The 22,463-nt window shown below is 45.3% G+C and overlaps 1 long non-coding RNA gene across 2 annotated transcripts in view; it reads right to left on the reverse strand.

Annotated features, from left to right (window-relative positions):
• LOC137528314 (uncharacterized) overlaps positions 1-22,463 on the reverse strand; it is a 65,516-nt gene that overhangs the window by 40,646 nt on the left and 2,407 nt on the right. For both annotated transcript variants that reach the window (XR_011023362.1, XR_011023363.1), the window contains exon 2: positions 12,993-13,127. This is a non-coding gene — a long non-coding RNA (uncharacterized lncRNA). The remainder of the gene's footprint in view (positions 1-12,992; positions 13,128-22,463) is intronic.

Raw genomic sequence — 22,463 nt, forward strand, 5'->3', positions numbered from 1 at the left:
AAGTAGCCTTAGGCAAAGTATCAGAGCCCTCCACACTCACTACCTCCTTCAAATGCATGCTCAGGTCATGACTCACGAATTACAAGAGCAAGCATGTTCAATGCTATGGAAGAAGGATGAGACAGAAGCAAGGTGCAACAGTACTTGTCAGACCAGGCTCAAGGAAAGCAAATGAAGTCAAAGAATCTGCAGCCCAGCTGATCACTTTTCCTCCTAAGCACTGCTGGGCAAGAAACTTTTTAAATCCACCAAACACAAAGACTTGCATCTAAAGTAAGAGGAATATGGAAGCATATTTCTTTGTGGCTGGATAGTGTACTGTTTAAAGGCTTTGCCAGGGACCATGGTTTGAATCTTGGCTCTTCCTGTTCAGTAAGGAGACCTTGGGCAAGACACTCTAACTTGCTACTGCCTACTGAGCACGCCCTAATGGCTGCAGCTCTGGTGCTTTGAGTCCATTAGGAGAAAAGCGTGATATAGATGTTCTCTGACTTGTCGTATTACCTTTTAAGCAATACAAATTGCCTGGTTGTCCCCCTAATCCGGTGTCTGTAATACTTTTAGCCATAGACCCTGAGCAAGTGTGCAGATCAGATGTTTCTGACTGAAGTCTGATTGGATTAGCCACATGCTTGTTGGTGTGTGATTCAGACAGTACTGAAACCATAAGGGTCAGAAGGATTGCCAGGCTAGTTTTATTTAAAAGGAAATAAATATGGCAGCCTCCATATCCCTCTCACTCCAAGTATCCTTTAAGGGTCAGGGATTAATCCAAACAAATTATGCTAGCGTAAGTGTACCGTATATACTCGCATATAAGCCGGCCCGTGTATAAGCCAAGGTACCCACTTTTCCCTCAGAAACCAGGAAAAAGTGATTGACTCGTGTATAATCCCCCTCCCCAATATAGCCCACTCCACAGTAGCCAGATGTTCCCCAAGTATAAGTCAGCCCCCCTCCCCATAGCCAGATGTTCCCCAGGATCATACAGCTGTGTCTCAAGAAGCTACTAGATGGTTTCATAGATATGAAACACAGCAATTGCCACACAGAAAGAATCCCCGATCATTGCACCGCTGACACGTTGTTTGCATGCTCTGCTCCACAAGTCAGGGGGGGACAGGTAGTCTTGAGCAGCACACTCTGCACACCGTGCTGCAGAGGATGGAGGGCACGGACACAGCAGGGAGCAAGCTGGTAAGAGCAGGATCACTAGTGCACGATTCTTACGCTCCTCTGCCAGTAACAAGACCTGCTCCACCATCCATTCTGCGAGGGTAACTTTTCACCACATTTCTTATGCTAAAAAATTAGGCTTATACGCGAGTATATACAGGTAATTAAAATGCCATATTGATGTGATCAACAGGAGTCAGAAGCCCACAAACAGCCTCAGGATCAGCACAATCCTACCCACAGCAATACTAAACCTGGGGACAATGTATGGACAACAAAACCAGGTATACCAGATCTTTGTCAGCGGTGGTGCATTGTAACTCCCTGTGTGTAACAACAACCAAGATTACATCATACTTGGAAGTTACACAGTCCATTCCCTTCCTCAGAACCCATGAGCAGAGAGTCTGGTGTATCTAGTTCTGTCTGGCTGCTCAGATCAGAAATGCGGATGGCCATGCGTGCGGAACGCGTGCGGACCGCAACGCGTACGAACGCATGGCCATCCGCGTTTGTGTGCGTTGCGTGGCTGATCCCATCACTGAAAAGTGAATGGGACAGCCACGCGTTTTTGCAAAATCTGCGTGCAGCATGCGTTCCCGGACCGCACAGGTCCGGAACGCATGCAGTGTGAACATCAGACATTGCACTCTATGCAATGTCTGATGTCGTGCGTTTTGGCCACCTGCACGCGTTTCCAAAACGCGGCTGGAAACGCGTGCAGTGTGAACGGGCCCTAAGCTTTCTCCACTGCTCCTGTCTGCAAGTGCAATCCTAACATTTGAGCAACATAGGGGACTCTTAACACTGCCCCCCTCTGTTTTAAGCTTTATATGTTCTATCATCCTTTAATTGGTTATGCTAATGAAATTATACTTTTATATTTATTTGCAGCATCACACTCCATCATGATCCTGTCCCTATAGCCATCTGCTTACATACTCGCAACTGTACAAATTCAGATGAGTCGCAGAACTGTGCTCACTGTGCACAAACTGCAACAGATAATCCAGGCAGAGACAGATTATGTGCTATTTTCTGATTGCCAGATGATTATACAGCTCTGACAGCTAGAGGGAAGCGAGCAGGAAGCTCATTGTAAAATAAATCACATTGCCAATACTGTGTGCTGTATAGTATGGACGAGCTGCAAACATTTAGATATGTGTACTCAATTAATAGTGAAAAGAGCAACAAGTGCAAAGTGAACCCTCAGAAATCAATCACATTTCAGTATAATGAAGTCACATGAATAAAATATTAACTAAGATTGGTTACTATGATTGCTAAAATTTCCACTTAGCTCAATTGAAATGTAGTTAATGAATGTAAAATTAAATTACGTTCTCTGTATGGTATTCAGGGGCGTAACAATAGACCCTGCAAGGGATGCAGCTGCAGGGGGGCCCAGAAGCCGCAGGGGGCACCGAGGGGGAGAGGTTTCTTTTGCCTGTCCTGAGAGATTGACAACTAAATGCACAGAGAGAAAAAAACTTTGTGCTCTGTGCACAATTGTTCTAATGACTGTGTCTACTCAGCCACTGATAAGGAATCATACAAAGTTAGGAGGGGGCCCCATCCAAAGTTTTGCAGGCGGCCCAGGTATTTCTAGTTACGCCCCTGTATTCCTGGTAATGATAGTTGTTGGATCCTGCTTTGCTGAGTGTATGGCACGTGGTGTTTGTGGCCAAGAGGACTTGAGCAGTGGCGTAGCAAAGAAGCTATGGGCCCTGGTGCAAGGTTTACATGGGGCCCCCCCAAGCACTCTATACATAACAATTGATATGGCGCACCAAAACCTGCCAAGGACAGCCACAGTGTCAGAGGTGCAAGAAGGGGATGGGGAACAGTTTGTGAAGGATTACTACTATTCCCCGCATCTATAGAAGTGATTATTATGAGCACATGACCAATAGAGAGCTAATACTGCTTTTGAGGGAGGGCCTCTTGGGGCCCCTCTGGCGCAAGGGCCCTGATGCGGTCGCAACCTCTGCACCCCCTATTGCTACGTCACTGGTTGCAATGTAACAGAGGCAATTTAAAAGGGACCCTGAGCAGTGCCTAAAAATGTAATTCTGAACTTACCTGGGGCTTCCTCCAGGCCCCCGTGGCCCGCAAGGTCCCTTGGCATCCTCCAAATCCCCTAAGTGCTCCAGCTGGCAGCTTTGTTAGATGTGTGACTTTGCCCAGAGTCGTGCACAACTGCACATGTATGTCCCCTCTGCGCGCCCAGATCAATCACATGCCCGTTGCAGTGAGTGTGATCGAGCTGGACCTCACATGTGCAGTTGCGCACGACTCTGGGTAAAGTCATGCACCTAATAGGGCGCCAGTGGGAGCACCGAGGGGACCCAGAGGATGCCGAGGGACCTGGCTGGCTATTGGGGTGGGGGGGGGGGTGGTGGAGAAAGCCCCAGGTTAGTTCAGAATTACATTTTTAGGCACTGCTCAGGGTTCCTTTAACGCACCGTAACGCACTGCAATTGTAAGTCTATGCGATGTTTAGTGTGCATGCAATGCAGTATGATCAGATGGACTCTGGTATCCCAACGCAGAGTATGCAAACGTAGAGTATGCAGCGTGTCACAGTATACTGCGCGCGCGGTAGAGAAGCATACTTTTCATTGACTGTATGCGACGCAACACCTCCATTGTGTTCTTTTTTTTGTTTTGTTTTTAAATGGAATGCAGTGCATCTCCCCACTTTGAACGTAGCCTAAATCCAACCACTAATGTAAGCCAATAAGTACGTTCTTTAAGAATTATAAGCGATTGCTGCTGCATTCAGATCGTAAGCAGCCATTGAGTCACTGAGGCCCAGTGCACACCAAAACCTCTAGCGGATCCTCAAAAGGTTTTTGGAGCAGATTTCAGAACGATTCTAGGCATGTTTAGAGACGTTTTCTAAACATGCCTAGAGTTTTCTGGAGCGTTTTTGTGTAGCAGATTACAAATATTGTTACAAATAAAGTATTTAGAGCATCTATAGAAGTGATTAATACCAGCACAGGATCAATAGAGAGCTAATACTGTGTTTGAGGGAGGGCCCCATGGGGCCCCTCTGGCCCAAGGGCCTCGATGCGGTCGCAACCTCTGCACCCCCTATTGCTACGCCACTGGACTTGAGTCAAACTTTCCACCATTTTAGTCCGGTAAACAAGTGAGATGAGATAGAAGGATATCTTTCAGTGCAATACTTTTGTCCAAAAGAAAAACCACCTACACCCCTCCAGCAGATCCCCACCACTGAGGCAGGCAAAAAGGGCGCCGGACATTTGAGTGCTGCCATTGGCTGTAATGTGAATTATGGCTACAGCAACGCTCAGAAAGTAATTTAGGCACTGGCAAAAGACAGAGCTTAAAGAAAACCTGAACTGAAAATTAAAAGTCAAAATAAGCATACACAAGTCATACTTACCTCCTGTGTAGTCTACTCCACAATCTCTTTCTCCTCTTCTGCGTCCTGTTTGTTCACTGTGATCAATGGAATTCTCCATCCTCCATTTTGAAAATGGCCATTACCCCATAACAGCTTTCTGGTCGGCACACTGTTAAACTGTAACATTGCCCACTTGAGCCATAGGGAAACATGGACATTACCGGGCACATTCGTTGTCCACTCCGCTATAACTGACAGCAACTGATATATAACTGACAGCAACTGATATATTTCAGTTCTGACAAAATGTTGTCAGAACTGCAAGGGATCATTTTCAGAAGAAAATGGTGAGCTTCTGAGAGGAACTGATGGCAAGGTAACTATTTAATGTTCATTTGAAGTTACCTCATGTATTTATTTTAAATAATTTTACTCAGTACAGGTTCCCTTTAAAGAGGAACTCAAGTGAACATAATGTAATAAAAAAAGTGCTTCATTTTTACAATAATTATGTAAAAAGGATTTAGTCAGTGTTTGCCCATTGTAAAATATTTTAAATCCCTGATTTATATTCAGACATTTATCACATGGTGACATTTTTACTGCTGGCAAGTGATGTAGCTGCTGCTTGCTCTTTTGGCAGTTGGAAACAGCTGTAAACAGCTATTTCCCACAATGCAACAGGGTTCAAAGACAGGAAACTGCCAAGAGTAGTACTCAGAATTTATTTGTGGGAGGGGTTTCACCACAATATCAGCCATACAGCGCCCCCGATAATCTGTTTGTGAAAAGGAATAGATTTCTCATGTAAAAGGGGGTATCAGCTACTGATTGGGATAAAGTTCAATTCTTGGTCGGAGTTTCTCTTTAAATTATGAAAAAAACTGTTAAATTTGGCCTCTCAATTGCATCGTTCCCCACAGTCCATGACAGCCTGGAGGGTGAATAGTAATTACCAGGAATTTGTAATAGCAGGGTGAGCTGTTTTTCAGCCTCACCATGCGCCCAAATTTCCCGGCACCCTTTTTGGATGTGTGCCCCCACCACACCAATCATTTAAAAATAAGAAAGATGGTAGTTCAGAGGATGGGCATAAATGTTTGCACAATATACTGTTTTTACTAGACACAGACATTCACAGACACCAGACCTAAAAGCAGGACAGCTGGTGAATAAAGATTGCATGGGGATTGGGAGGTCTGCTCCCAACCCCCCTTTCAGAAAGATAGTGGGGTATCAGTCCAGTAGATTCACAATATTTGAAAAAGGCGCAATAAGCCTTAAGATGGCCATACATCTAGTGATTTTGCGGCCTGATTGACCGTCTGAGTCAATAATTCTACCAAATCGGAAGAAAACTGGTGCCGTAACATATTGGAATATCTTGCCCGATCGGTTGCGTGGCGGTAACGGCGTATACTTCCCCTCAAGTGTAACATGTCCCCCCAGTTCCCATGTTGTTCAGATTTTCACCTGTCCTGCTGGCGCGACTGCTGGCATCATCCACTTTCACCCCCATTACCAAGTGCCTGTAAATTGTGGCATCAGGCGCATGTGTGTGATGTCACACATGGGCCAAGTGGTACAGCACACTCGGTAACGGGTGACAGCGGAGGATGCCGGAAGTGGTGCCAGCAGGAGAGGTGAGAATCGGCCTAGCGATGCCACCTCCGCTGCCTGCCTGGCCACTTTCCCAAGTGTAAAATGTGCCTCCCCCCCTCCTTGGTGCCCGTTAACACTTTATGCTCTGCTGCACACCAGGCCGGACATTCTGTGTGCACAGTGCACAGCCAGCACCGTTGGACTTAGTTGATCAGGCCAGAGCTGGGACAAGGTCCTCCAGGACCCAAGGCTGAGACACCAAATCAGGCCCCTCCATCCCTCCCACCCCAGCTGTCACACACTGATTGCTATTAGAGTAAGAAGCACCCCAGGGCCCCCTCCCCCCCCCAACCCCCACACACACACCTTCATATCTAGTTAGCTGCTTGCTGATTCTTATTGCTAAAATAGCACCCCACAACAGCTCTTTTGAGAGCTAATCTTGTTCTTGTGATCTATTTTTTTTCTGTGTGTGTCCCACTGACACTTGTGTTGCATAGACAGCCTTGATAATTCATACTGTGTGTGTGCCACTGCCAGCCAGGCCCAGCACATTCAGTGACTACCTGTGTGTGTGACAGGCAGCTGCACATTGTAATACCCAGTACTGCATGTACCTACCTACCTGTTGTTCACAGTGCACCCACCTACCTACGTGAGTTGCGTGCACGCAGTGTCACTGTGCCTGTCCGCTACCTGTCTGTGTGTGACAGGTGCACATTGTAATACCCATCACTGCATATACCTACCTACCTACCTGTTGTTCACAGTGCACCCACCTACCTACGTGAGAGCACGCAGTGTCACTGTGCCTGTCCGCTACCTGTCTGTGTGTGACAGGTGCACATTGCAATACCCAGTACTGCATATACTTACCTACCTGTTGTGCACCCACCTACCTACGTGAGTTGAGCGTCGTTGCTTCATTGTGGACAGACCAAATTTGATCAGCTGGACAGTCACTGTTGTTCTATCATTGAGCTACCACAGCCCGGCGACCATATGGGCTTGAAGACCGCCACGGCCTGCACCCTCACCATGGTGCGCACCAGTCCAGCACGGCCGTCACTACACAAACAGCTGTTTGCAGTGCGTTACACAGTGAGTTTGGTGTGTCAGTGTGAAGCAGTACTCTAATTACACCTGATTGATGAATATACATGCAAGATGTTTTAAAGCACTTTAGGCCTGCAATTTAGCATTCAATGTGATTTCTGCCCTTAAAACGCTGCTGTGCGTCCAATCCAGATTTTTCCCTGGGACTTTTGGCGTCTATCCCACTCATCCATGCAAAAACTCAGATGTTAGACACCTTGAAACATCTTTCCATCACTTTTATGGCCAGCATACATTTTTCTAGTTTTCAAAGTTCACCTCCCCATTGAAGTCTATTGCGGTTCACGGAAGTTTGCGCAAACCGAACTTTTGGTGGAAGTTTGCGAACCGAAAATCGGAGGTTCGGGCCATCTCTAATGGAGAAGGGGAAGGGAGCTAGGGTGCAGCCCCCCAAAGGTAATTAAATGTTTGCCAATCAAACTATTTTTGAAACCTCCTTTAGATATGTGTACAGGTGCTTAGATCCCTTTTGGGTCAGATAATGGGAAAAAATGGAAAGTCACATTATAAAGATCCAAGAAATACATGCAAAGTGTTTTGAAAGTAATCCTTGAAATGCTATTAAATATATAATAAACTCCCCAGAGCTTGTAGAAAGTAGGACAGCATACTCGTTTTAAGAGTTAGTGCTGGAAGAATGGTGGCTATGACCTTAGTGCAATGAATGTCACAAGGAAACAGTGTACTCTACCGATCACATGACAGGAGATCACCTCCCCACTGCCTCACGCTGAATTTCCATTTATGGTCTGAACTGTGATGAGGAAATTGTGTCTGTACAACTAGTTCATGCTTCTTCATCCTTCTACTTTCCTAGGAGACGATGGCCAGTAAAGTGTGTGGTGCCTGACCTCTTGTGGACATATTAAAAACTACAAAACTATGGCGCTAGCAGAAGTTTACCCTTTTGTTACCAACGTGTATTTTTATAGGGCCTTATATACGTTTATTATTAATAGTAATAATATCAGACTTTATTTCTAAAGCACCAATATGTTCCTCAGCACGCGTGTATCAAAAAAGGGCGCCTGGAAAAAAGGGCGCGGGATATAGCTAAACTTATGAGTTGCAATGTAAAACAATATTTTTCGTTTATAGCTTGTAAACAAAAATGTAGTGCTAAACAGGTTGAATAAACGGAAATGAAATGGCAAAATACCGTCTATAACAACAAACGAATTCTGAAATGAAACGTAAAATAGCGTCTATAACAAAAAATGATATTTACACTTGTATTAACCACTTAAAGTGAACCTCCGGACTAAAAAACGACTCAGCAGCACTGAAAAGGCCTGGTGTTTCTTTAACAGTTTAACAGCATCAGAACTTTGTTTCTCTTATACAAGCCTCATTTTTAGCTGCACAGAAGAAAACTGCCCGGGCTTTTTTCTCCTGATGCTCTGCAAAGCATGATGGGATTTCTGATGTTGTTGCTCTCGTTCTGCTGTTTTGGTGCAAATTTTTTTTTTTTTACATTCTGAATTTGACATTTGAAGCCTAGCGTGTGCAGCTGGGAGGGGTAATCAGGACACAGGACAGTTGGAACTGTGTCTCATGCTCCTTGTCCCCTCCTTTCAACCAAAAAGATGGCTGCCCCCATGACAAAGATGGCAGCCCCCATGAATCACAAACATTTGCCTGTTCTTTTAAAACAGGGTGGGTAAAAAAATTATATTACCTATCTATTGTAATTAAAATAAACTAATGTAACTTAATGACAGTATGTTTGTTTAGGCTGAAGTTCCCCTTTAAGGACTGCAGTCTTAAAACCCCTTAAGGACCAGACACTTTTTTTTCCATTCAGACCACTGCAGCTTTAACTGTTTATTGCTCGGTCATACAACCTACTATCTAAATGAATTTTACCTCCTTTTCTTGTCACTAATACAGTTTTCTTTTGGTGCTATTTGATTGCTGCTGTGCTTTTTAGTTTTTATTATATTCATAAAAAAAAATGATTTTTTTAACTTTCTGTGTTGACATTTTTCAAATAAAGTAAAATTTCTATATACGTTTTTGTCCAAATTTATTGTGCTACATGTATTTCATAAAAAAAAATCCAATAAGTGTATATTTATTGGTTTGGGTAAAAGTTATAGCGTTTACAAACTATGGTGCAAAAAGTGAATTTCCCCAGTTTGAAGCATCTCTGACTTTCCTGAGCACCGGTCATGTTTCATGAGGTGCTAGAATTCCAAGATAGTATAGATACCCCAAAATTACCCCATTTTGGAAAGAAGACATCCCAGAATATTCACTAAGACGCATGGTGAGTTCATAGAAGTTTTATTTTTTGTCACAAGTTAGCGGAAAATTACACTTTGTGACAAAAAAATAAAATAAAAATAAAAGTTTCCATTTCTGCTAACTTTTGACCAAAAAAAAAAAAATGAAATCTGCCACAGACTCACCATGCCCCTCTCTGAATACTTTGGGGTGTCTACTTTCCAAAATGGGGTCATTTGTGGGATGTGTTTACTGTCCTGGCATTTTGGGGGGTGCTAAATTGTAAGCACCCCTGTAAAGCCTAAAGGTGCTCATAGGACTTTGGCCCCCTTAGCGCACCTAGGCTGCAAAAAAGTGCCACACATGTGGTATCGCCGTACTCGGGAGAAGTAGTATAATGTGTTTTGGGGTGTATTTTTACACATACCCATGCTGGGTGGGAGAAATATCTCTGTAAATGAGATTTTTTTGATTTGTTTTACACACAATTGTCCATTAACAGAGATATTTCTCCCACCCAGCATGGGTATGTGTAAAAATACACCCCAAAACACATTATACTACTTCTCCTGAGTACGTCGATACCACATGTGTGACACTTTTTTGCAGCCTAGGTGCGCTAAGGGGCCCAAAGTCCTATGAGTACCTTTAGGATTTTACAGGTCATTTTGAGGCATTTGGTTTCTAGACTACTCCTCACGGTTTAGGGCCCCTAAAATGCCAGGGCAGTATAGGAACCACACAAGTGACCCCATTTTAGAAATAAGACATCCCAAGGTATTTCGTTAGGAGTATGGTGAGTTCATAGAAGATTTTATTTTTTGTTACAAGTTAGCGGAGATTGATTTTTTTTTCCACAAAGTGTCATTTTCCACTAACTTGGGCCAAAAAATAAAATCTTCTATGAACTCACCATACACCTAACGAAATACCTTGGGGTGTCTTCTTTCTAAAATGGGGTCACTTGTGGGGTTCCTATACTGCCCTGGCATTTTAGGGGCCCTAAACCGTGAGGAGTAGTCTAGAAACCAAATGCCTCAAAATTACCTGTGAAATCTTAAAGGTACTCATAGGACGTTGGGCCCCTTAGCGCACCTAGGCTGCAAAAAAGTGTCATACATGTGGTATCGCTGTACTCAGGAGAAGTAGTATAATGTGTTTGTGGGTGTATTTTTACACATTCCCATGCTGGGTGGGAGAAATATCTCTGTAAATGAGATGTTTATGATTTTTTACACACAATTGTCCATTAACAGAGATATTTCTCCCACCCAGCATGGGTATGTGTAAAAATACACCCCAAAACACATTATACTACTTCTCCTGAGTACGGTGTTACCACATGTGTGACACTTTTTTGCAGCCTAGGTGCGCTAAGGGGCCCAACGTCCTATGAGTACCTTTAGGATTTCACAGGTTTTGAGGCATTTGGTTTCTAGACTACTCCTCACGGTATAGGGCCCCTAAAATGCCAGGGCAGTTTAGGAACCCCACAAGTGACCCCATTTTAGAAAGAAGACATCCCAAGGTATTCTGTTAGGTGTATGATGAGTTCATAGAAGATTTTATTTTTTGTCACAAGTTAGAGGAAATTGATTTTTTTTTTTTTTTTTCACAAAGTGTCATTTTCCACTAACTTGTGACAAAAAATAAAATCTTCCTGTAAAGGAAAGCTTTTGTTAACACGATCCCTGCAACCGCTATATCGGGCGCCCAAATTTCCTGTCGGGCGCCCAATAGCTGATATTTTGCATTGCAGTCTATGGCGGCGCAACCTTTTTGTCCATTAGCCATATGCTCCGTTTTTTACTGCTTCCCTCAGCACAGCACATGAAGTGGTGGATGATGCCCATTAGAAACTTGAAGCAGACAAATCTTGACAAGAAGTATATAACATTTTCAAAATGGGAAACCTCAGCAAATAAATCGGTTATTGTAAAGTAGGGAAAACTTAAAGGGGACCTGGAGTGTTTTAAACAATTCCAGTTGCCTGGTAGCCCTGCTGATCTCCTTGGCTGAATCACACACCAGAAATAAACATGCATTAGGACTGCCAGGCAGCTGGTATTGTTTAACCTTTTCGGGACCGGCCGCCTACCCCCCCCCCCCCCCTTAAGGACCAAGGCATTTTGCGCGGGAGGGGGGTGCGCGCGTTTGGGGGGGGTCAGGCGGCCGGATACCGTCTGTGGCTGCCTGGATTTGTGTCCCCCCATGGTGGCCTGGGCCCCCCCTTCTGCCAGTTGCCTTCACTTACCTTCCAGGCTCCAGCGATGAGCCGCACGGGACCCTCTTCTCCGGCCGGCATCTCCGTTCTGTCTGACGATCAGTTCCGGGTCGCGGCTTGATGACGTCATCAAGCCGGGACCCGGCGCTGACGTCAGATGGAGCGGAGATGCCGGCCAGAGTGGAGGGGGGTGCCGATCGTTGCGGGAACGGCGGGAGGTAAGTGGATCCTCTTCTTTTCCCCCCCTGCCGCCGCAGCTGTCAAACTGATCACTACGATCCGACGGCGATCGTAGTGATCACGTGATCAGCAGCCATACTCGATGGCTGCTGATCACTCGGGGGAGATGTCGGCTGTCATATGACAGCTTAATCTCCCCCTCTGGGTGCGCACGATCGCGTCGGGAGCGGAAATTGCGGGCCGGCGTAGATTCTACGCCGCATCAGGCTAGAACAGCTACAAGTGCGGCGTAGAATCTAATGCACGCGGTCCCGAAAAGGTTAAAAGAAAATAAATATGCCAGCCTCCCTCTCACTTCAGGTTCCCTTTAAAAAACAAGTTTTTCTCTTAGCTGTCCCACACTCAGAATTAAAGTGAAATACCTATTATTGTAAAAAAAAAAACGCTATAAGAATTTATCATGCCTACATAAATATTTTGCAGTTTAACATTATTAAAAACTTTGGGCTCGTTTCTATTGCAACACAGGTGGCCGTGCGTCAGTGCAGCACTGCGTTGCATCCCATTGCGATCACATTCCTTTATAATGAATAGGATAGCGGGCGCAAGCGTGCCACAGTACGTGCAACCATGCGCTGGGGTTCAGTGGTGAATCGCAGTGCATGTATGAAAACATCATACAGTGCAGTCTATGCACTCTCTGATGTCCCTGTGATCGTGTTTCCATAAGCGTGGCTAAAAGCGCACATATGGAAACGAGTGCTAACTCTCCATTCTGATGTGCAAACTGCTGGGAATTTACAGAACTGACTGCAGGCCCATGTTGCATTACTTTTCTAATAGATGTATAATGAACAGCGCTAGAATGTGGTACAATATTGAAGAGACTTATATGAAAAAATATTAAATATGAAAAAATTAAATGAAAAATCAATGTCCATCAATTCTTTCATATAAATTGAATGGTAGTTCATGTCTGTGCTCTATTTGGGCTTCAGCCAGTCCCCTTTTAAATCCTTATACATTAATAGGCAGCTCTCCGCTTTAGGGCACAGGTATTAAATTCACCCCCACAGGAGTTCCACTCACCCAGCCTGTTTGACCACTGCGAGACTGGTCAAAGATCGCTCAATAGATGTCCACACCTGTTCTGCAAGGTGGCAGGTGTGCGATCCCTCTTCCTCCTGTAGTTACGTGAATGCAGCCAATCCTGTGTGTAAATACCTTCGAAGGAGAGAAAGGACCTCGCATAGCGTAATTCCGTAAAAGATAGATAATACTTTATTAAAAATGGACAGCGCTCAGAGTTTAACAGGCTCTCCCCCGTGCCTTTCCGGACAGGCTCGTCGGTTGCTGTGTCACTCCCGCTCGTCTATTGCCGGTCGCTCTGTGATGTGCCGCACATCCTGGACGTCCGTTGGCTTTACCCGAAGCGTTTCGTCACTACGCGTGACTCATCAGGGGCGTGGTTAGCCTCTGGACGCCAGGAGGATTTGTAACGCCGCTTTGGTGCCGCTTCCGTATGGACCGCCCCCCTCCTCGTGGGGTTTAGACGCTGATTGGGCGCCGCTTTGCTGGAACTTTATCGGCGCATGGATCCGCCGTCTTACTATGCGGTCCAAGCTGGAGCGCATAGCTCTCACGGTTAGGGGATAAGATAGGATTCCAAACACGGGGAAGCCCGTTTTCCATCAAAAAACACATGAGTTAAAAAATGATACCGGTTAAACAATAACGGAAAATTGTATACTCACCTAACAGTAATTTTCCTTTCCATGTGCATCCATGGCAGCATACGTATGGGTAAGCCCCACCCCTACAAATTAACAGGACCTTAGCTATAAAAGAAAGTGACCCCTAGCGAGCAGCATTCTCATTGTCTAGCCGAACTGGAGAACAGCAAAAAGTCAACAAAAGGAAAGGGAGGGAAATCCCTATGCCATGGATGCACATGGAAAGGAAAATTACCGTTAGGTGAGTATACAATTTTCCGTTTTCCATATGCCTCTATGGCAGCATACGTATGGGATTTAACTAGCAGAAAAAAGAAAGAGAGGGACAAGACTTGCTGACCAAAAATAATTTCAATTAAGGCTTTAACAGATTCAGAAATAACTTTCTTTCTAAATTCAACTGAAGCGGAGGCTGTTGGATTGACTCTGAAATGGGCAATGAATGTATGGAAAGAATGCCACTTGGCAGCCTGGCAAATCTTTGCCCGGATAGCGAAGGTGGCACAGGGGACAGCTTTGCTCTGAGAAGAGTACACTGTGATGCCACCCAGAGGGGCAAGAGCACTGAGCACTCAGCAGGATAGGCTGAACTATGCACCACTAACCTGTGCACTGCAGACAGCAGACAGGAAGAAAAAAAGGTGAGAGGGATCACACTGTGCTCTGCAATCGTATTTAAGTCATGCAGAGCAGCCATAAAGGGGGGAAAAGATCATTTAGATCAAGCTCCCACCATCACCCCAGATATAGGGTCCCTGAATAATTTGACATTTAGTCAAGAACAAGAGGGCTGCGACCAGGAGAGGCTGAACCTGGCCGGAACGCCGCAGGAATGTCGGCGAGGTAAGAGTAAAATAAAAATACATAGCGATGAAACACTAAGGAACCTGTTCGGAGGTGAGGACAAAAATGAGAATGCTGCTCGCTAGGGGTCACTTTCTTTTATAGCTAAGGTCCTGTTAATTGGTAGGGGTGGGGCTTACCCATACATATGCTGCCATGGAGGCATATGGAAAAATCAATTGGAGATATGCAGAGTACACACAAGTTCTAAATACATTTATAATTTCCCTGCATCTTCCCCATTAAAATCTATATATCGCCATCTTGTGGTCTCAAACTAACTAGCACTAATGTATTCTTTCTATACATCTGCAAGTTCATTGTCCCTGCATTTCGTCCAGTTTTTCAGGGTTAACATTATATCCTTGTCTCTAAACCTGTTAGCTAATTCTTAGAACATTTCTGCTCACACTATTGAAAAGATATCATTACATTTTTTAAAACCTGCAGATCAATGTGAAAATATTAAATTAGCTATTTGCAATATAGCAGTTGATGCCAATGTCTATGTTATGTCCTCTTGGCTGTAGGGTTCCCATTTCCTATATCCATTTTGTTTCTCGTCTCGATATATCTCTGGTTTTATTACATCCCCTCCACGAGTAATTGGCTTTTTCAACTCCACAGAATTTTAATGTGCTGGGGTCAGAATTATGTAATGTTTTATAATGTTCAGACACACTGTGGCCTATGAATCCTCTTCTTATATTGCCTATATGTTCTCCAATCCTCGCTTTCAGTTGCTTTGTTGTTCTGCCAATGGCTATCATTCATGAACAGGCTGTCGGTAAGGGGAACCCGTGCGGGAGAATACCGCCGTCGGTAGTTTATCTTTCTAGGTGGTCATTCATAAACTTTGTGCCTGGGGCGGTAGCATTGCGGAGGTTTTCTGGAGAATGGTGTCGGCAGGCGGGCGGTAGGCATGCGGAAACAGAAAAGCTGGCCGAGACCCTCCATGCGGTGCTCTCTCTGCTGATGTGTGGGAGGTCCGTCCCATTCACTTACATGTACTCCGCAAGCTTCCCGCTACATCCAGGGGATCGGTAATCCCTTTCCGCATACCGCTATGCGGAAATGTTTATGAATGAACATTTTGATACTTTTTCTGGATAACTGCGTATCCACACCGCAGAAGGCGGTACGTTGTCACTCTGCACGGGAATGTCAGCTCCGCATGCGGAAAGAGGCTTTATGAATACAACACTTGCTCAGTGCTCGGTAAAGTCAGCGGTATTACGCATTTCCGCATGCGGGAATGCTTTATGAATGATAGCCAATGTATTGTATATTACATGGGCACCACACCATACAAGGGGAAAAGGGGTCGTATACATGGTGTGGTGCCCATCAAGTCCACAATTATGCACTCAAGTAATCTGAAGTAATTTTCAGATGTTATGTCTTAGATGTACATCAGAAAAGAAAGAAAACGCAATACATAGTGTGACTCAGTAATAAATGTACGGTACGTTTTCTCCCATGTCAGTGAGTGTGTATACTGCCACCATACACCATGCAATCTGCAATGTGATCACCAAATATCCTGGCTAACTAGACGATAAATCAGCAAGCCACACTCTATGTTTAAACAATTTAAAGATATCCGGTGCACAGGTCCTTTAATTAATTAGCTCACCCAACCTGGTTTGTTGAGGAAGGCAGGTACACTTATATCACATACGACCATACAAGAAAGAGTGACCGCCACTCAAGAGCTATAAAAGTATAAACTTTATTGATCAGATTTCATTCTTTACCAAATTTCCCCCTGTGCATAACCCTCCCCCCCATAAAATTCTGCCTGAGACCTCAACGGGAGCGCTCCCCCAGACTTGCACATTCACACACCAACCATACAATCACGATCGGCCGATCTTTTTAGGATTGCACTTGTGTGTATAAATGGGTAAGAGATAATGTCCACTTGCTTCCCCACAATACTACAGTCATTAGGGGCAGTGATAAAGGAGGCAACATTGTTCTATGGAGTAAAGAGGCTTATTTCAGAGAGATGAATAGGCAGCTTGGTTGTTCAGAGACATATGTTAAACTGAAGAAGGAGAATCCTTTCCCTGATATTGTTAAAAAGCGGGATAAAATTCTAGATATTGCTTTGAAACAGGGGGCAATTTCGGCAAGTGAGTATCAGTATATGAAATTTGACCATTATAAGATTCCAGTACTTTATTTAATCCCGAAAATACATAAAAACAAAGATTGTCCCCCAGGCCGCCCCATTGTGGCAGCAATAGATGGCCCGTTGGAAAAAATTGGAACCTTTATAGATGAGAATCTGAAGGGCCTAGTGGAAGAATTGCCCTCATTTGTAAGAGACACCAGGGAATTGCTGAATTTGATTAAAGATTTTGAAATAGAGGACTCTGATTACCTGGTGGGTATTGACATCGAGTCCCTGTATACCTCTATACCCCACAAAGTGGGTGTGGAGGCAGTGGAATATTTTTTAAATCAATACAGGGGCTGGATGAAGGACAAGAACCAGGTGGTCATTAGTCTTTTACATTTGGTGTTGACTAGCAATTGTTTCCTGGCAGATGGGGTGATGTATCGACAGGCAAGGGGGACGTCGATGGGGGCCGCGTGCGCCCCGGCCTATGCATGTTTGCATTTAGGGGCATGGGAGAGGCAGGAAGTATACCGCCGGAACACATTCGGGGCACATGCGGCCCTCTGGTTAAGATATATGGACGACGTCTTACTTGTCTGGAGGGGCCCTCGGGAGGTCTTGGTGGAGTTTTTAGAGGGGCTGAATGTTAATACACGGAATCTAAGGGTTACGTATACCATCAGTGAAAACGAAATCTCTTTCTTGGATTTGCTGATTAGGAAAGGAGAAAAGAAGCTGGAAACAGTATTATATAGAAAAGAAACGGCAGGCAATACTTACTTGCATGGAACGAGCTTTCACCCTGGATGTCAGAAGTGGGGGATCCCATATGGCCAACTGGTGCGAACTCGAAGGAATTGCTCAAGGGATGAGGAATTCCGAGAGGAGGCGACGAAGATGTGCGAGCGCTTTAGGAAGAGAGAATATCCTGAGCAGGTGTTGGAGGAAGCCTTTGAAAGGGCTTCCACTCTAGATAGAGAGGAATGCCTACAGAAAAAGATAAGGGGGAAAAAAGGAGATGACAAGGTTAGACTTGTCACTACCTTTGGATCACATTGGCCCCAATTAAGGAAAATATTACAGAGGCATTGGCATGTACTGAGCCTTGACCCTGATGTACTTAAGGCTGTGGGCCCCTATCCACTTCTGACCCCCAGGAGAGCTCCTAATTTGAAGGATACATTGGTAAGAGCTGAAGTTTACTCTAAGCCGAAAAAGAGTGATGGGAGGGGTTTCTTGGGCCCTATCCCCAATGGGATGTTCCCCTGTGGTTCATGTATACACTGTAAACGGGTTGAGAAAACCAAAACGTTTAAGAATGCAAAAGTAACTAGAGAATATGAAATACGAAGTTTCATTAACTGCAAGTCAGAAGGTGTTATCTATATGATCACGTGCCCTTGTGGGCTTAAGTATGTAGGGAAAACAAAAAGGAAGCTCAAAGAACGTATAGGGAAACACGTGATCAACATAAAGGAGGCAGATGAAAAAAGCCCTCTGGGAATACATTTTGCCCTGTTTCACGATAGCAATCCAGATTGTTTGAAATTTAAAGGGATTTTGAAGCCAAAGAGGAATATAAGAGGAGGAGATCATGATAGATTGTTGTATCAAGTGGAGAATAGGTGGATTTATAATTTGGGGACTTTAATCCCAAATGGGTTGAATTCAGACCTAAATCTGGCCCACTTTCTACCAGAATATAAGAAGTGAACAACAAGTAATCAGTAGGAGGGGGGAAAAGTGTACTTTTTGGAGGAAAGCAATTGAATGCATGAAAATGTGTGTCCCTTTAAGAAGGTACGGTGATGATTACTTCGCTGTATGACTGTGTGGTATTGTCCCTAAATAGGAGACAAAAAGGAAGAAGAATTAATCTGGGAGAGGATCCCTGGATAGGAGAACAGTTATGTGTCTGAGTAGAGCAACAAATATAAAATAAAAACTAAAGCATTTCCACTATATAAAAATGTAGTGGGACAATGGTTTCTGCTTACAAGTGAAAAGGAGGCTTGGATGCGGAGGAGATGTCGGAACAAGAATGAGATCCGGTTCCCAAGCATTTGCCACAACGAGACTTGGTTGCTGCGTTCAAGATATAAGAGAGAGTGTGAACGCCTACTGCCTCAGATTCACAGCGTCATCACACTGAGGAAGCCCACGTGATGTGGGCGTAACGCGTATGTGGGCGTGGACGGCTGTTTGAGATGGACGGGACGCTTCCCCGCTGCACATGAGGGTCGAGAGTCCTACGCTTCCTCCTTGTCATCCAAACCGGGTACCCGGTACTGCGGGACGCCGCAGCAAGGTATGCACCTGACGTTGGAGCGGGCCGGAGAAGGTAACACCCATTACCGTGGTTGAGCGGAATATTGGAGAACTGTATCACTTGAAGTGTTGTAGTCGCCGCTGCTGAGAGGAGTGGAGCTGCATAGTTCAGCTGTTCTGGAAGGAGCATCTACCGCTCAGCTTATACGGGACAATCACAAAGTGTCACTGTTGCCCCTTGGGGATAGGCATGTGAAGTTTGCTATCCGGTGAAGGAGTTATTGGGAACAGACTAAAAGGAAGCTGAAGTATTGTGGGGAAGCAAGTGGACATTATCTCTTACCCATTTATACACACAAGTGCAATCCTAAAAAGATCGGCCGATCGTGATTGTATGGTTGGTGTGTGAATGTGCAAGTCTGGGGGAGCGCTCCCGTTGAGGTCTCAGGCAGAATTTTATGGGGGGGAGGGTTATGCACAGGGGGAAATTTGGTAAAGAATGAAATCTGATCAATAAAGTTTATACTTTTATAGCTCTTGAGTGGCGGTCACTCTTTCTTGAATGGACACTCTATGTTTATACAATTTTTAACAAAGCGTTATTACCTTATGGGAGCCTTTTTAGTTTAAAGGTCACGTTATTGGTCAATTTAAAGTCACTTTAAAGCTGGGAGAGCTGGTCTGTGGTCAGTCAGCGACCAGTTTTGGTGAGCGTAAAATCTATATGCATACTGGTGGAGGCACGCGTGTGTGTTTTGGTGTATAAGGGAGATATATGTGGCAGAATTATGCTATATATAGAGATGGCCCGAACCAATGGCGTAGCAATAGGGGGTGCAGAGGTAGCGACCGCATCGGGGCCCTTGGGCCAGAGGGGCCCTGAGGGGCCCACCCTCAACCACAGAATTAGCTCTTGATTGGTCCTGTGCTGATAATATTCAGTTCTATAGATGCTGAACGGTACCCGGCGAACTTCCGGTGGTTACCGTTTGCGGGGAACCGCAAACTTTTGCGGAAATTCGGTTCGCTCCCATAATGCACCATTAGGGTCAACTTTGACCCTCTACATCACAGTCAGGAGGCACATTGTAGCCAATCAGGCTACACTCCCTCCTGGAGCCACTCCCCCCCCCCCCCCTTATAAAAGGCAGGCAGCGTCAGGCTTTGGACTCACTCGTGTGCCTACAGTAGAGAAGGGACAGCTGCTGTAGACTCTCTCATAGGGAAAGATTAGTTAGGCTCTTGTAGGCTTGTTAGCTTGCTCCTTGCTGATTCTTATTGCTAAAATAGCACCCCACAACAGCTCTTTTGAGAGCTAATCTTGTTCTTGTGATCTATTTTTGTTGTTGTTGTGTTGCCCACTGACACTGCATTATACAGCCCTATCTATTGCAGCTGGACCTTGGTAATCGCTATACTGTGCCAGGCCCTGTCTAACTATCTATACTGGGACACCTACCTATGCCTAGCTAACTACTGGGGCACCCACCTACCTATACGAGAACACCTACCTATGCCTAGTTAACTACTGGGGCACCTACCTACCTATACGGGAATACCTACCTATGCCTAGCTAACTACTGGGGCACCTACCTACCTATACGGAAACACCTACCTATGCCTAGCTAACTACTGGGGCACCCACCTACCTATACGGGAACACCTACCTATGCCTAGCTAACTACTGGGGCACCTACCTACCTATACGGGAACACCTACCTATGCCTAGCTAACTACTGGGGCACCTACCTACCTATACGGGAACACCTACCTATGCCTAGCTAACTACTGGGGCACCCACCTACCTATACGGGAACACCTACCTATGCCTAGCTAACTACTGGGGCACCCACCTACCTATATGGGAACACCTACCTATGCCTAGCTAACTACTGGGGCACCTACCTACCTATACTGGGACTCCTACCTATGCCTAGCTAACTACTGGGGCATCTACCTACCTATACAGGAACACCTACCTATGCCTAGCTAACTACTGGGGCACCTACCTACCTATACGGGAACACCTACCTATGCCTAGCTAACTACTGGGGCACCTACCTACCTATACGGGAACACCTACCTATGTCTAGCTAACTACTGGGGCACCCACCTACCTATACGGGAACACCTATCTATGTCTAGCTAACTACTGGGGCACCTACCTACCTATACGGGAACACCTACCTATTCCTAACTAACTACTGGGGCACCTATCTATACGGGAACACCTACCTATGCCTAGCTAACTACTGGGGCACCTACCTACCTATACGGGAACACCTACCTATGCCTAGCTAACTACTGGGGCACCCACCTACCTATACGGGACGACCTACCTATGCCTAGCTAACTACTGGGGCACCCACCTACCTATACGGGAACACCTATCTATGCCTAGCTAACTGCTGGGGCACCTACCTACCTATAAGGGAACACCTACCTATGCCTCGCTAACTACTGGGGCACCTACCTACCTATACAGGAACACCTACCTATGCCTAGCTAACTACTGGGGCACCTACCTATGCCTAGCTAACTACTGGGACACCTACCTATGCCTAACTACCATATGGGCTTGAAAACCGCTATCGCCTGCACTCTGGCCATGGTGCGCACCAGTCCAGCACGGCCGTCACTACACAAACAGCTGTTACACAGTGAGTTTGGTGTGTCAGTGTGAAGCAGTACACTAATTACACTCTCTGATTGATGTATACTCATGCAAGATGTTTTAAAGCACTTTAGGCCTGCAATTTAGCATCCAATGTGATTTCTGCCCTTAAAACGCTGCTTTGCGTCCAATCCTGATTTTGGCGTGTATCCCACTCCGCCATGCCCCCCTCCAGGTGTTAGACCCCTTGAAACATCTTTTCCATCACTTTTGTGGCCAGCCATATTTTTTCTATTTTTCAAAGTTCGCCTCCCCATTGAAGTGTATTGCGGATCGCAAACCGAACTTTCGTGGGAGGATCCGCGATCCTGGTTCGGGAACCGAAAATCGGAGGTTCGGGCCATCTCTAGCTATATACCCCTTTTCTGTTTTATGCATCGTTAATGCCTTTGGAGTATGAGAGCCATTTCAGAGTGAAGACAGAAGCATTGCAGATTGCATGGTGTATGGTGGCAGTATACACACTGGGCCTGATTCACAAAGCGGTGCTAACAGTTAGCACGCTGGTGAAAAGCCCTTTATCACGCCTAAACTCAGTTTAGGCATGATAAGTTTAGGTGTGATAAGTTTAGGTGTGATAAGTTTAGGCGTGATAAGTTTAGGTGTGATAAGTTTAGGCGTGATAAGTTTAAGCACCAACTGGGTTAGCACCGCAGTGCACAGCTAATCAAAAGTTTTGCGCTAGCAAAGTCTGGTGCATTTCGCATAGAGTTTAATGGCGCTGCTTTGCGTGCGGGACTTTGCGCGTGATCTAAACTTATCTAAACTTATCATGCCTAAACTTATCATGCCTAAACTTATCACGCCTAAACTTATCACACCTAAACTGGCTTTTCACCAGCGTGGTGCAATGGTTATCACGCCTAAAGTCTCTAACTGGGTTAGCACCGCTTTGTGAATCGAGCCCACTCACT

Source organism: Hyperolius riggenbachi, chromosome 8, assembly GCF_040937935.1.
Source record: "Hyperolius riggenbachi isolate aHypRig1 chromosome 8, aHypRig1.pri, whole genome shotgun sequence".
Taxonomy (NCBI): Eukaryota; Metazoa; Chordata; class Amphibia; order Anura; family Hyperoliidae; genus Hyperolius; species Hyperolius riggenbachi.